Here is a 12,365-nt window from a genome sequence, read left to right on the forward strand (position 1 = left end):
CTTCATTATTCAATAGTCTCAGTGTGAGTTCAGGACCCCAGGAGGGGTTCATTCCACTGCAGACATTTCACAGCACAGGCCACATCTCAACTGGCCCTAAAACAATAAGACGCATACAACAGTGATTTAATGCACATCCGATTACATGGTACCATTGTTTATACTTTTTAAATATAAATTTATTTATTTTAATTGGAGGTTAATTACTTTACAATATTGTATTGGTTTTGCCATACATCAACATGAATCCACCACAGGTATACACGTGTTCCCCATCCTGAACCCCCATCCCTTCTCCCTCCCCATACCATCCCTCTGGGTCGTCCCAGTGCACCAGCCCCAAGCATCCAGTATCATGCATTGACCCTGTTTATACTCCTTTAGCTCCCCTGCACTCCCCACCCCGCCACCACACACACTGAATTAAATCTCTTATAGAATGCAAGTTTGTTTGTCACCTTACAACAGGCTAATTAATTGAGAGGCAAATTGTTGGGGCCAGGAATAGTAACTTTATTCAGAAAGCCAGCAGATCCAGAAGATGGTGGACTAGTGTCCCAGAGTTCTAACTCTTATCTGAGTTAGAATTCAGGCTTCTTTTATGCTAAACGAGGAGGGATGTGGCAGGTTGTTGCAAATTTCTTGGTGTTGGAATCCTTTGTTCTTGCAGCTGTCTTTGTCAGTCAAGTCAGGACATTCCTGTTAACCTCCAACAAGACAAATGAGAAACTTTTTTTGCAGGGGAGGGGTCTCCAAAATCACCACAAATGGTGACTACAGCCAAGAAATTAAAAGACACTTGCTCCTTGGAAGGAAAGTTATGACCAACCTAGACAGCATATTAAAAAGCAGGGACATTACTGTCTAGTCAAGGCTATGGTTTTTCCAGTAGTTATGTATAGATGTGAGAGTTGGACTATAAAGAAAGCTGAGTGCCAAAGAATTGATGCTGTTGAACTCTGGTATTGGAGAAGACTCTTGAGAGTCCCTTGACAGCAAGGAGATCCAACCAGTCCATCCTAAAAGAAATCAGTCCTGAATATTCATTGGAAGGACTGATGCTGAAGCTCCAATACTCTGGCCACCTGATGCAAAGAACTGACTCATTGGAAAAGACCCTGATGCTGGGAAAGATTGAAGGCAGGAGAAGAAGGGGACAAGATAGGATGAGATGGTAGGATGGCATCACTGACTCAATGGACATGAGTTTGAGCTAGCTCCAGGAGTTGGTGATGGACAGGGAAGCCTGGCATGCTGCAGTCTATGGGGTCACAAAGAGTCAGACATGACTGAGCAACTAAACTGAACTGAACTGAATTCTGCAACTTTTTATCTTTATATGAATGAAAAACTGTTATGCCTTTGAAGGTCAGAGCCTTGAGAATGGGCTGTCCTATGTATTTCAGGCAGTAGGCAACATTCTTAACTTGTAGCAAGACTAGAACACAGAGGTTAAAGTAAAAGAAACAGATCCGATATGATGTCAGATTTCTTCTCCATATTACAAATCTGATTCCTTACCCTTGACTTTAGGACCCCTACATACCCTGGGCCTTCCCTAGTTCTTTGACCAGATATACCTCCTTGGCTCATACCCTTTCGGCCTCCCAGGCCTCCTGGCATTTCTCAGCCAATCCAACCTGATCCTGCCCTTGGCTGCCTCTCCAAATGGAGCACCTTCCTCTAAACCACATGATTGTCCCTTCCCTGGTCCCATCTCAGCTCAGGGAGATCGTCTCTGCCCACCCACCTTCATTTAGTTCTTCTCTTCACCACCACCATCTTTCCCATCACCCAGCTTCACTTTCTTCATAACATTTACCATACTCAAAACTTATCATCATTATTAGTTGATATACGTATTTACTACAGCTCCACACAAATGAAGCTGACTTACTGCAATATCCCTTGCACTGGGGCAGGGCTTAGGCACTTGATTAATATTCAGTGAATGAATGAGTGAATCTATCAATGGATGAAAATAAAAAGATCAAAGCTAGGTCATCATTAGGGGGGTGGAAGATGGGAGACACAGAGGTGAAGTTTGGGTGGGAGAACTAACAGAAATGTGCCTTAGTAGAAAGGCGGTGGCTTTGAAAGCCACAATTCACTCTCCAAACGTTCAACAACTTGGCTTCTAAGAATCAAAGTTCAAGATGGTAAAGCATTCAGGGTCTCTGCTCCCCCTCCATATCCATCAAAATGAGCACTGTACACAAGATAAAGTGCTTGTATCTTGTCATTATCTCCCTTGCACATCCAATAAATATTTGCTGAAACATGGCTCCCTCCAGCAAATGGATCCATAGTCTCTAGCGCCAGGTTTTATAATCTTCTCACAGGGGAAAGAGACCATCCACAGAAACGGAAAGCCCTGAAAAGAACCACTTGTTCCTTCCTAAGCATGGGCAAGAGAGGCTACAACTTTAAAATGTGTGGTTTCTGTCCTGTGCACTGTGGTAGACAAGCCCATCTTTAAATGTATCCAAAAATGTCAGCTGTCACATTTAAGGGCAGACATCCAGCCCCGGCCGCCCCGCAAAGGTGGGTGTGTTATCAGAAGGCCATCACAGAGCACTTAATGGACCTCTGCTCCTAAATAAACACGGCGGGGGGATACAGGGTACAGCCTTACCTCCCCGTTGTTTGTGTGTTCCTGTCAGACTAGTCAATTTCATTGGCCTGGGACGTTACATTTACTTCTTGGAATATGAGATTGCACAGATCTGCCTTCGTGGGCACTGGTGGCTAAAATAGGAACAGCTTAATGAATCACAAGTCAGATTCTGTATATAAAGTCCACATCACGAGGGGATAGCAGGGCCTCTGCTCAGCATGGGAAGATTTATCTTCCCCGGGTGAGACCATGACCCCATGGCCCCCTCACCCTCCTTTCACACCAGTTAACAGTTATCTCACTCCCTAAAGGGTCCACAGTATCTTATTTGGAGGCCCTTTAAAATCTGGAGCCAGATTATGCTTCAAGTGTCTAAGTGATGTTCTCATTGCACTGGTCACATGGAAGTGCCACTTTAACTCTTTCAGGTGAGAGGAGACAATTTCACAAAGATGGGCTGAATTAGAAGAATGTGTGGTCACTGCCAGAGAAGGCAATGGTACCCCACTCCAGTACTCTTGGCTGGAGAATCCCATGGATGAGGAGCCTGGTGCGCTGCCGTCTATGGGGTCGCACAGAGTCGGACACGACTGAAGCGACTTAGCAGCAGCAGTGGTCACTGTCTTCGACAATGAAGTCCACATAGCTGACTGGCTTGAGAGTGCTGTATTCGTGTCGCTAGTATCCCTCAGCCAGGTGAGCTTAGAGAGGTGCAAAACTGCATGCATTTAGGGCAGCCCACCCACCTCGTCGCCTCCCAGACACCCTCTGATGTCTACCACTCCCTCCTTACGGACCTTTTATTTGGTTCTAGTCATTTAACAGAAGTACACTCAGCCACTAAAAGGAGCAAAATTGGGCCATTTGTCGAGATATGGATGGACCTAGAGTCCATCATATGCAGTGAACTAAGAAAGAGGAAAACAAATATCATATATTAATGCATATATATGGAATCTAGAAAAATAATGGTACAGATGAACCTATTTCCAGGGCAGGAATAGACATAGAGGTAGAGAACAGGTATGTGGATTCAGGTAGGGAAGGGGAGGGTGGGAAGAATTGGGAGATTAGTATTGACATATACACACTACCGTGGGTAAAACTGGGCTTTCCAGGTGGCATTAGTGGTAAAGAATCCATCTGCCAATGTAGGAGACGTAAGAACCACAAGTTTAATCCCTGGGCTGGGAAGGTCCCCTGAAAGACAGCATGGCCCCCCACTCCAGTATTCTTGTTTGGAGAATCCTATGGACAGAGGAGCCTGGAGGGCTACAGTTCATAGGGTTGCAAAGACACAGCTGAAGCGACTTAGCACATATATGTGTAAACTAGATAGCTAACGGGAACCTGCCATTAAGCTGAGGAAGCTCAGCTCAGTGCTCTGTGAAGATTCACTTCATTGTACAGAAGAAACTAACATAACATTGTAAAGTGATTATATTTCAATTTTTTTTGAAGTACAGCTGATTGGGATCATCTGTTATTACACCTTAATGTGAATGTATCCATCCAAGTTTTAGGTGTCAGAAGGTGTGAATCAGAGCCTGCCAACATCCTTCCAACCCAGTGAGCCTGAGTCCACAAGAACGTTTCAAGGTCCCTTGCTTCTCATCCCTCTGTCTGTGGCCAAATCCCCATTCCTTTCCCCTAGAACTGTGGTAACAAACTTAATAGACTTTGCTACAATATCAGACACTCACCTCACTTTCCAATCTCTCTACTTGTGTCCAGGCCACTCTGCCTGGCAGGAAAGGAGGTCACCCTACCCCATATCCAGCTAATTCAACTTTATCTGTCCCAAAGATGCCTCACTCCTAAAGACTCCCTATTGAGGGGAGAGTCTCTTTAAAGTTTCTCTCCTAAAGGCAGTGGAAGAGCAGCCCACTTCCAGTGGGAATTCTAAACGTCGAGATCTATAAGAAAGAGTCTTTTATTTCCCTTGATGAGTTTGCCTAGAATTTTCTTTCCCTTGCCTCTTTTCTCCATGAAAGTCATGAGAATCCTAAAGCAAGGGGATGCCTCCAGGTCTAAGAGAACCAAGATGACTGCTTCCATTTTTCTCTTGAGACACAAACTTCAAGCCTAATTTCTCTTTGGCACCATTTCTAAGAGAGCAATATTTCTTTACTTACCAAAAAAAAAAATGAAAGCATAAAAATATAATAAAAGGCATCTGACAGTCAGCTTCCATCAGGGAGATAAAAAGGAATGGTGGAGCTTCCCTGGGGACTCAGTGGTAAAGAATCCACCTGCCAGTGCAGAAGACACGGGTTCAGTTCCAGATCTGGGAAGACCCCTAATGCCATGAGGCAACGAAGCCCACGTGTAGTAACTCGAGCCTGTGCTTTAGAGCCTGGGAGGCTCAGCTAGTGAAGCCCATGCACCCTAGAGCCTGCGCTCTGCAGCAAGGGAAGCCAGTGCAGTGAGAGGCCCCTGTACCACTGCTAGAGAGCAGCCCTTCTCGCCACAGCTAGAGAAAAGCATGGTCATGAAGATCCAGGCAGCCAAAAATAAACAAATGAAATTACAAAAAAATTTTTTTAAAGGAAATGGTGGGATTTAGGGCTTCCTGGAGAGCACTTTTTCCTTTTAAATGGAGCAAACACCGTTCAGTTCCAGTCAATTCATACCAAAGAGGAAAAGAAAAATTAAAGAAGCCCCCAAAACCCATTTTATGCAGAAATATCCTGATTCATAAATGTCAATTTAAATAGTTTTTTTTTAATGTAGGTCAGTGTGCAACTGTGCCTCAGAGAGATATTAGGAAATGAATTTAAGTTATTTCCTAAAATATATTTTATGATGCTACGAATCTCTTAGGTAGTTTAACATTCTGCGGTTCTTTAGGTGTAGAAAACAGTGATATTAATACTGAAACCAACTCAATCTATAATCTATACTAAGATACTCTGAATTTCTGAGAGAAACTATGGGGCAAGTTTCTTTAGTATCCATGACAATGAAACCTTTTCTTCCAAGATTATCTCAAGGGGCTGCTGAGCCACAGAACAAGCTTGTGAGGTGCTGATCCAGGGAAAGGGGATCTCAGAAGCTGCCCAGGCCACTCAAATTGCTGGACACGAGGCACAAAAGAAGGCTTTGTGGTCCACACAGTCCCAGCCCAGCACCCCAGGAGATGGCTCTGGGGTGAGGGGATAAAGCCCTTTCTGGTAATAAAGCATTTGCTAGGCCTTGCACATCTGTCTCCTGTGGGGGCCTCACTCTGGGACTCCAATAGGGCTTTCCTTCTTATCACAATAAGCGTTCAGTGCAGGAGGAAACAGATACATGGACACACACATCATCTTGCAACACTTCTATTTTTGGAGGAAGGCAGAGGTATAGACAGAAAAATGCAGAAAGGTAAGACAACTGTTTTAACCAAAGTTTGGGCTTCCCTGGTAGCTCAGTTGGTAAACAATCCACCTGCAATGCAGGAGACCCCAGTTTGATTCCTGGGTCAGGAAAATCTGCTGGAGAAGGGATAGGCTACCCACTCCAGTATTCTTGGGCTTCCCTAATGGCTCAGCTGGTAAAGAATCCACCTGCAATGTGGGAGACCTGGGTTTGATCCCTGGGTTGGGAAGATCCCCTGGAGAAGGGAAAGGCTACCCTCTCCAGTATTCTGGCCTGGAGAATTCCATGGACTGTATAGTCCATGGAGTCTCAGAAAGTCAGACACGACTGAGCAACTTTCACTTTCACTTTTCACTTGTGCAAAATACCACAGGAAGGAGGGAGCTCCCCAGACCTGGAAATCAAGAAAGTCTTCAAGAGCTTGCCAGACAGATGGTCAACAGTGTTGACCAACAGGGCAACAGTGTTCCAGAAAGGGAAATGCCATACACCAGTGGTGCTCAACCAGGGGCAAGTTCGCTCCCCCAAGGGGCATGTATCTGACTATGTCTCAGTATGTCTTTGCTTGTCACAGTGGAGGCAGATGCACGTGATATTGGCATCTAGTGGGGAGAAGTCACACAGAGCAGCCGCAACAGCATAGATTCATCCGTCCCAAACGTGTTACAAGAATACATGTGTGTCTTTGCCTCTCTGATTTCCCCTACACCTAATGTCCCAAATTTCAGTAATGCTGAGGTTTGAGAAGCCCTACCATAGGCAAAGCACAGAGGTGTGAGGACAGGTTAACCTGGAGATCTGCAAGCATCTGGGGCTTCCCTGGTGGCTCAGCGGTAAAGCACCTGCTTTCCAATGCAGGAGATGTGAGTTTGATCACTGGGCAGGGAAGATCCCCTGGAGAAGGGAATAGCAACCCACTCCAGTATTCTTGCCCTGGAAATCCCGTGTGCAGGGGAGCCTGGCAGACTATGGGGTCATAAAGAGCTAGACTGATGCTGCTGCTGCTTAGTGACTTCAGTCATGTCCGACTCTGTGCGACCCGATAGACAGCAGTCCACCAGGCTCCTCTGTCCCTGGGATTCTCCAGGCAAGAATACTGGAGTGGGTGGTCATTTCCTTCTCCAACACATGAAAGTGAAAAGTGAAAGTGAAGTTGCTCAGTCGTGCCCGACTCTTAGCGACCCCAAGGACTGCAGCCTAACAAGCTCCTCCATCCATGGGATTTTCCAGGCAAGAGTACTGGAGTGGGGTGCCATTGCCTTCTCCGAAAGAGCTAGACAGGACTTAGCTATTAAACAACAACTGAAAACATCTGGCATTGCTAATTAGGGCTAGTAGACACCTGTCTCCCTCTCCTTCCACTCCCAAACTGAAAACTCCTTAAAGCCATTGGCTTGTCTTACTGGTCTTTATATTTCTAGGGCTTAGGCTATTGTAAGTACAAAAGGAATAAATGCAATAGGTTTCCCAAGAAGCTTTGGTGATGAGAATATGGGGGAAGACAGGTGTATTAAATCCCTATTATAGCCATAGCAAATTACCACAATGTGGTGGCTGAAAACAACAGAAATTTATGTTCACAGTTCTGGGGCTTAGAATATGAAATCAAGATGTTGGAAGGATTTTTTTTTTCCTTCCAGAAGTTTTCAGGATGAATCTTTTCTCTCTCCTCACTTCTCCTTGGCTTGAAGAAGCATAATTCCAAACTGTACCTTCATCTTCCCATGGATCTTCCCTCTGTCTGTGTCTCTTCTTCTTCCGTCTCCTGTAAGGATGTGTGTTGCTGGATTTAGGGTCCACTGGGTTAATCCAGGATGCTATCATATTGAGATCCTTAAATTAACAACATCTGCAAAGACCCTTTTTCCAAATCAGGTCACAGTCATGGGTACTGGGAATTAGGACCTGAATGTAGTTTCGGGTTGAGGATGAGATGGTTGGATGGCATCACCAATGCAAAAGGCATGAAACTTGGGCAGACTCCAGAAGATGGTGATGGTCAGGGAGGCATGGAGTGCTGTGGTCCATGGGGTCACAAAGAGTCACCGACATGACTTAGCAACTGAACAAAAACAACAAATAGTTTTGGGCTTCCCGGGTGCCACAGTGGTAAAGAATCCACCTGCAGTGCAGGAGACACAGGTTCAGTCCCTGGTTTGGGAAGATCTCCTGGGGAAGGAAACGGGAACTCATTCCAGTATTCTTACTTGGGAAATCCCCTGGACAGAGGAGTCTGGTGGACTGCAGACCATGGGGTCACAAAAGAGTTGGACACAACCGAGCACCTACAGAACAGCATTAATCCAGGATGGTATCATATTGAGATTCTTGAATTAACTACATCTGCAAAGACCCATTTTTCCAAACCAGGTCACAATCATGGGTGTTGAGAATTAGGACTTGAATGTAGTTTTGGGGGGTCTACTATCCAAGGTACTACAATAGTGGGGTATATGCCTAGAAGGTAGAATGGGAAACAGGCATAGGAGGCAGGGAGTGAATCCTTCACCTGGGTCATCATTTCTCCAAGAGTTTTGGCCACTCAAGGTTCTCAGTGAATAAGACAGAAATGTGAAATAGCAGGGGCATTTCATTTTCAAGTATAAAATATTTTTGTACAGAAAACAAGGGTACAAAATATTTTCAATGTTAAAAGAGTCTGTTAAGGAGAAACTTTGGAGTCAATAAAAACTCTACCAAATTCACATGATATCCCTAGATTTCAAGGCTCTGAAATCTGCTCTGGGCAAAGGTTCCATCTGTGCTATTGATGGAAAGCTTCATTTTCCTGGGAGCAGAGAGGAAAACTTGAGAAGCTCTCTGCAAAGCTCTAGAGCCGCAAAGTAGCTCAGTCTGAGCCGAGTCCCCGAAATAAGGAACACTGGGTCTCTGTTTTAAAATTGGCCCTGTCACCCTAAATTATCCCCACTTCTTGTCTTGACACAACTTCGAAAAGCTGCTGCTCAGGCGTGGACCCATCAAAGCTGCATCGGGGCGAGAGGGGCATATTTTAAAATGACAGATCTAAGAAGCGAGCCCTCGGCACTCTAAATGACTATATTATTTTAAAGATGGAAACGGCTCCTGGAATACCCTGTAATCCAACATTTCTCAATAAGGCTCGTGTAATAAATTCTCCGCAGGTCTGAAGACCTAGTCCTGGGGTATGCAAGTGCATCCTGGAGCCTTATTGGAGGGAGAATTAAGTACCGCAGAGGGCAGGGGACCAAGGGAGCCTTTGAAGGTGACTCCAAGATCACGTCACCAAAGCAAGCATGGTTTTAGAAGAGGGGAGATGAATGGTGGATTTAATCGAGCTCCCCTTAGACCTGTAGTTGGTAAAGATGGATTCTCCCATTTTACGCACATACGCTGGTTCCTTATTCCTCTGCAAGACTGGAGGCTGGTTGGGAAGGTTTTCCACTGAATGACTTTCAATGTAATAATACTTAATACTTCTTTTGAAACAGTTTCCTCTTTTTCTGAATATTTTCATGGGACTGTAACCCATTTGTACATAAAATTGGTTGAAAGTGACATGTTGAAAAGTCCAGCAAACACTGCAGCACACTCTATTTTCAAGGAATATAAAATTGGGCTCTGTCTGACACCTTGAGTGCGCTTGTGAAAACAGAATGTCACATCTCAAAGGGTTTTTCTTGATAGCTTTAAAAAAAATAAAATAAAATAAACAGACCTCTCTAGGCAAACAGCCCCTTTGTACTCTCGTTTCCATGGAAACGCTGGCAATTGTATTTTTCATGGCATGGTCTTTTTCACTTGATTTTTAAAAGTCTGGTTTAGGCAGCTGACTTAGTGACCCTCGGAATTCAGGAAATAATCTTTATCAAGGAAGTCTATGATATTTTTGATAGATATTCCAGATAGTACTCTTGCTGTCGACCTGGTTGAAGTAAAGATGTGTAATTGTTGTACACATTGGAGGAAGTAGACATCATTTTGTCCTGAGCACTGCTATTATGATAATCCATTTTAATCCAATGTCCCTCAAATTCCTAAATTTAAGGGACCAAATATATTTGGAAACTTCCTTAGAGAAAAATTCCCAAAAATATATGTTGATAGTCCCCTCTCCAGGAGGTGGAGCTTAACTGCCTCCTCCCCTGTGCTCTGTTGAGAGTTACTGGATTCAGTGACTCACTTCCAAAGAATAGAATGTAGAGAGGAATAAATCTTGACTTTATAATGAGGAGACTTGGTGGACACCATCTTAATCAAAAGGAAATGTTAACATTCATCCTCAAGAAGTCACAGGGACCCCACGTTCTCCCTGACATGGCAAGAGGGGCATTTCACCTTTAGAGAATTCTTCTTGCAATCTAATGATAGAATAAAAGAAAAAACAGCCAGCAAACTCCAACTGAGGGACATTCTACATAATGCTTAACTAGTAATCTTCAAACTTAACAAGACCATAAAAAAAGAGAAGTGACAGCTGGTCATAGATCAGAAGAGACTAAGATATGATGAGTAAACAAAATTGGTTTCCTGGATTCAATCCTGCAATATGGAAAAAAACACTATGGAAAAGTTAGCAAACTCCAAATAAAGTCTGTAGGTCAGGAGAATAGTATTATACCAATGTGAATTACGCAATTTTGACAAACGTACCATGCTTAACTGTTAGAGAACGGGAAAATGGGTGAGGAGAGTATGTGAACTTTCTGTACGATCTAAGCAATTTCCTTATAAATGTAAAATTATTTTTAAATTAAAAGTGTATTTTAAAAATGAAATAAATTAACACAGTTTCAAAGTTTGAAAGAAAATAACCAAATAAAAAATAAGAGTAAGTGCTATCCTTTTGGGTAAAGAGGTAGACTCATTTCTAGATAACAATACTGAGACAGGATTAGAGGAATGAACAGCTAAGATAAAGACAGAAGCCACACAACTGGATACAAGGGTCTAAATCCTAAAGAAAAAAATCAGATTTGGAAAAAAAAAGTACAAAATTAGTGGCTCTTTAACTATGATTTACTGTCTGGTGGCTCAGGCGGTAAAGCGTCTATCTACAATGTGAGAGACCTGGACTGGGAAGATTCCCTGGAGAAGGAAATGGCAACCCACTCCAGTACTCTTGCCTTGAAAATCCCGTGGATGGAGGAGCTTGGTGCAGGCTACTATCCATGGGGTTGCAAAGAGTTGGGCACAACTGAGCAACTTCACTTCACTGACTATGATTGGAACCATAATCTTTGAAGAAGCTTTGTAAAAAATCAGATTCCTGGGTCCCACCCTGTTGATTCTAAAAATTGATAGATGTAACAGTCATGCACACTTCACACAGATATTGTTGCCTCTCTGCGGTAACAGACTCTGAATGAAGTGACGTGTATTTCCATTCCCTTTGAATCTTGCTGATAGTGAGCTTTAACCAACAGAATGCAGCAAAAGTGACTCTACATAACTGATGATTAATTTTACATGTCAGTTTAATTGGGCTACTGGATACCCAGGCCCTTAATTAAACATTATCTATAAAGATGTTCCTGGATGAGATTAACATTTGAATTGGCAAACTGAGTAAAGCAGATTGCCCTCCCTAATGTGGGTGGGCCTCATCCAATCAGGTGAAGACCTGAATAAAACAAAAATACTGACTCTTCCACGACCTTTCCCCCACCTCTATGTTTATCCCCCTTTTTAATTTAATGGTGATGGGATATTTTAAAATTAGTTTTAATAAAAAACTAAAAATAAAAAAAATAAAATAAAATAAAATAAAATAAAATAAAATTAGTTTTGTATTCTCTATTAGTATGGAGGGGAGCATATTAGAGAGCAGCATTCTTTATTTCAATTGTGATATAATTGGCATATAACATTGAGTAAGTTTAAGGTGTATGTGTTGATATTTGACACATTTAAATATCACATTATGATTCCCACAGTAGCATTAGCTAACACCTCTATAGTCACATAATTATTTCTTCTCAGTGGTAGAAACAATTAATATTTACTTACTAAAGATATCAGAAGTTTGCAATAATTTTTCCAAATCTTTCCCCACCCTATTATTTGCATTTAAATTTATGTACTCAGTTTTTCAAGTAGGAAATTTAAATATGTTATATATGTTATGAAATTGGTATTCTTTCAGGCTTGCAATTCTTCTCATTGTTTTATGATCAGAGAACTATTACAGATCTGAAGATTAGAGTGTTACCTACATTTCCTTCTATTTTTTTATTTTATTTTTTGAGGTTGCATCAGTTGATGAATACATAGTCCACCTGGAACTTACTGTGATGTATGACCTCCATGGAAGTCCCCTCTTTCATTCCAGATAGCATGTCTCCTTGGTATTAAAGATCTATTTCTTTTCATTTATCATGTTGAAAAAAATAATTTAAGTTGAATTTTT

This window comes from Ovis canadensis, chromosome 6, assembly GCF_042477335.2.
Source record: "Ovis canadensis isolate MfBH-ARS-UI-01 breed Bighorn chromosome 6, ARS-UI_OviCan_v2, whole genome shotgun sequence".
NCBI classification, from domain to species: domain Eukaryota; kingdom Metazoa; phylum Chordata; class Mammalia; order Artiodactyla; family Bovidae; genus Ovis; species Ovis canadensis.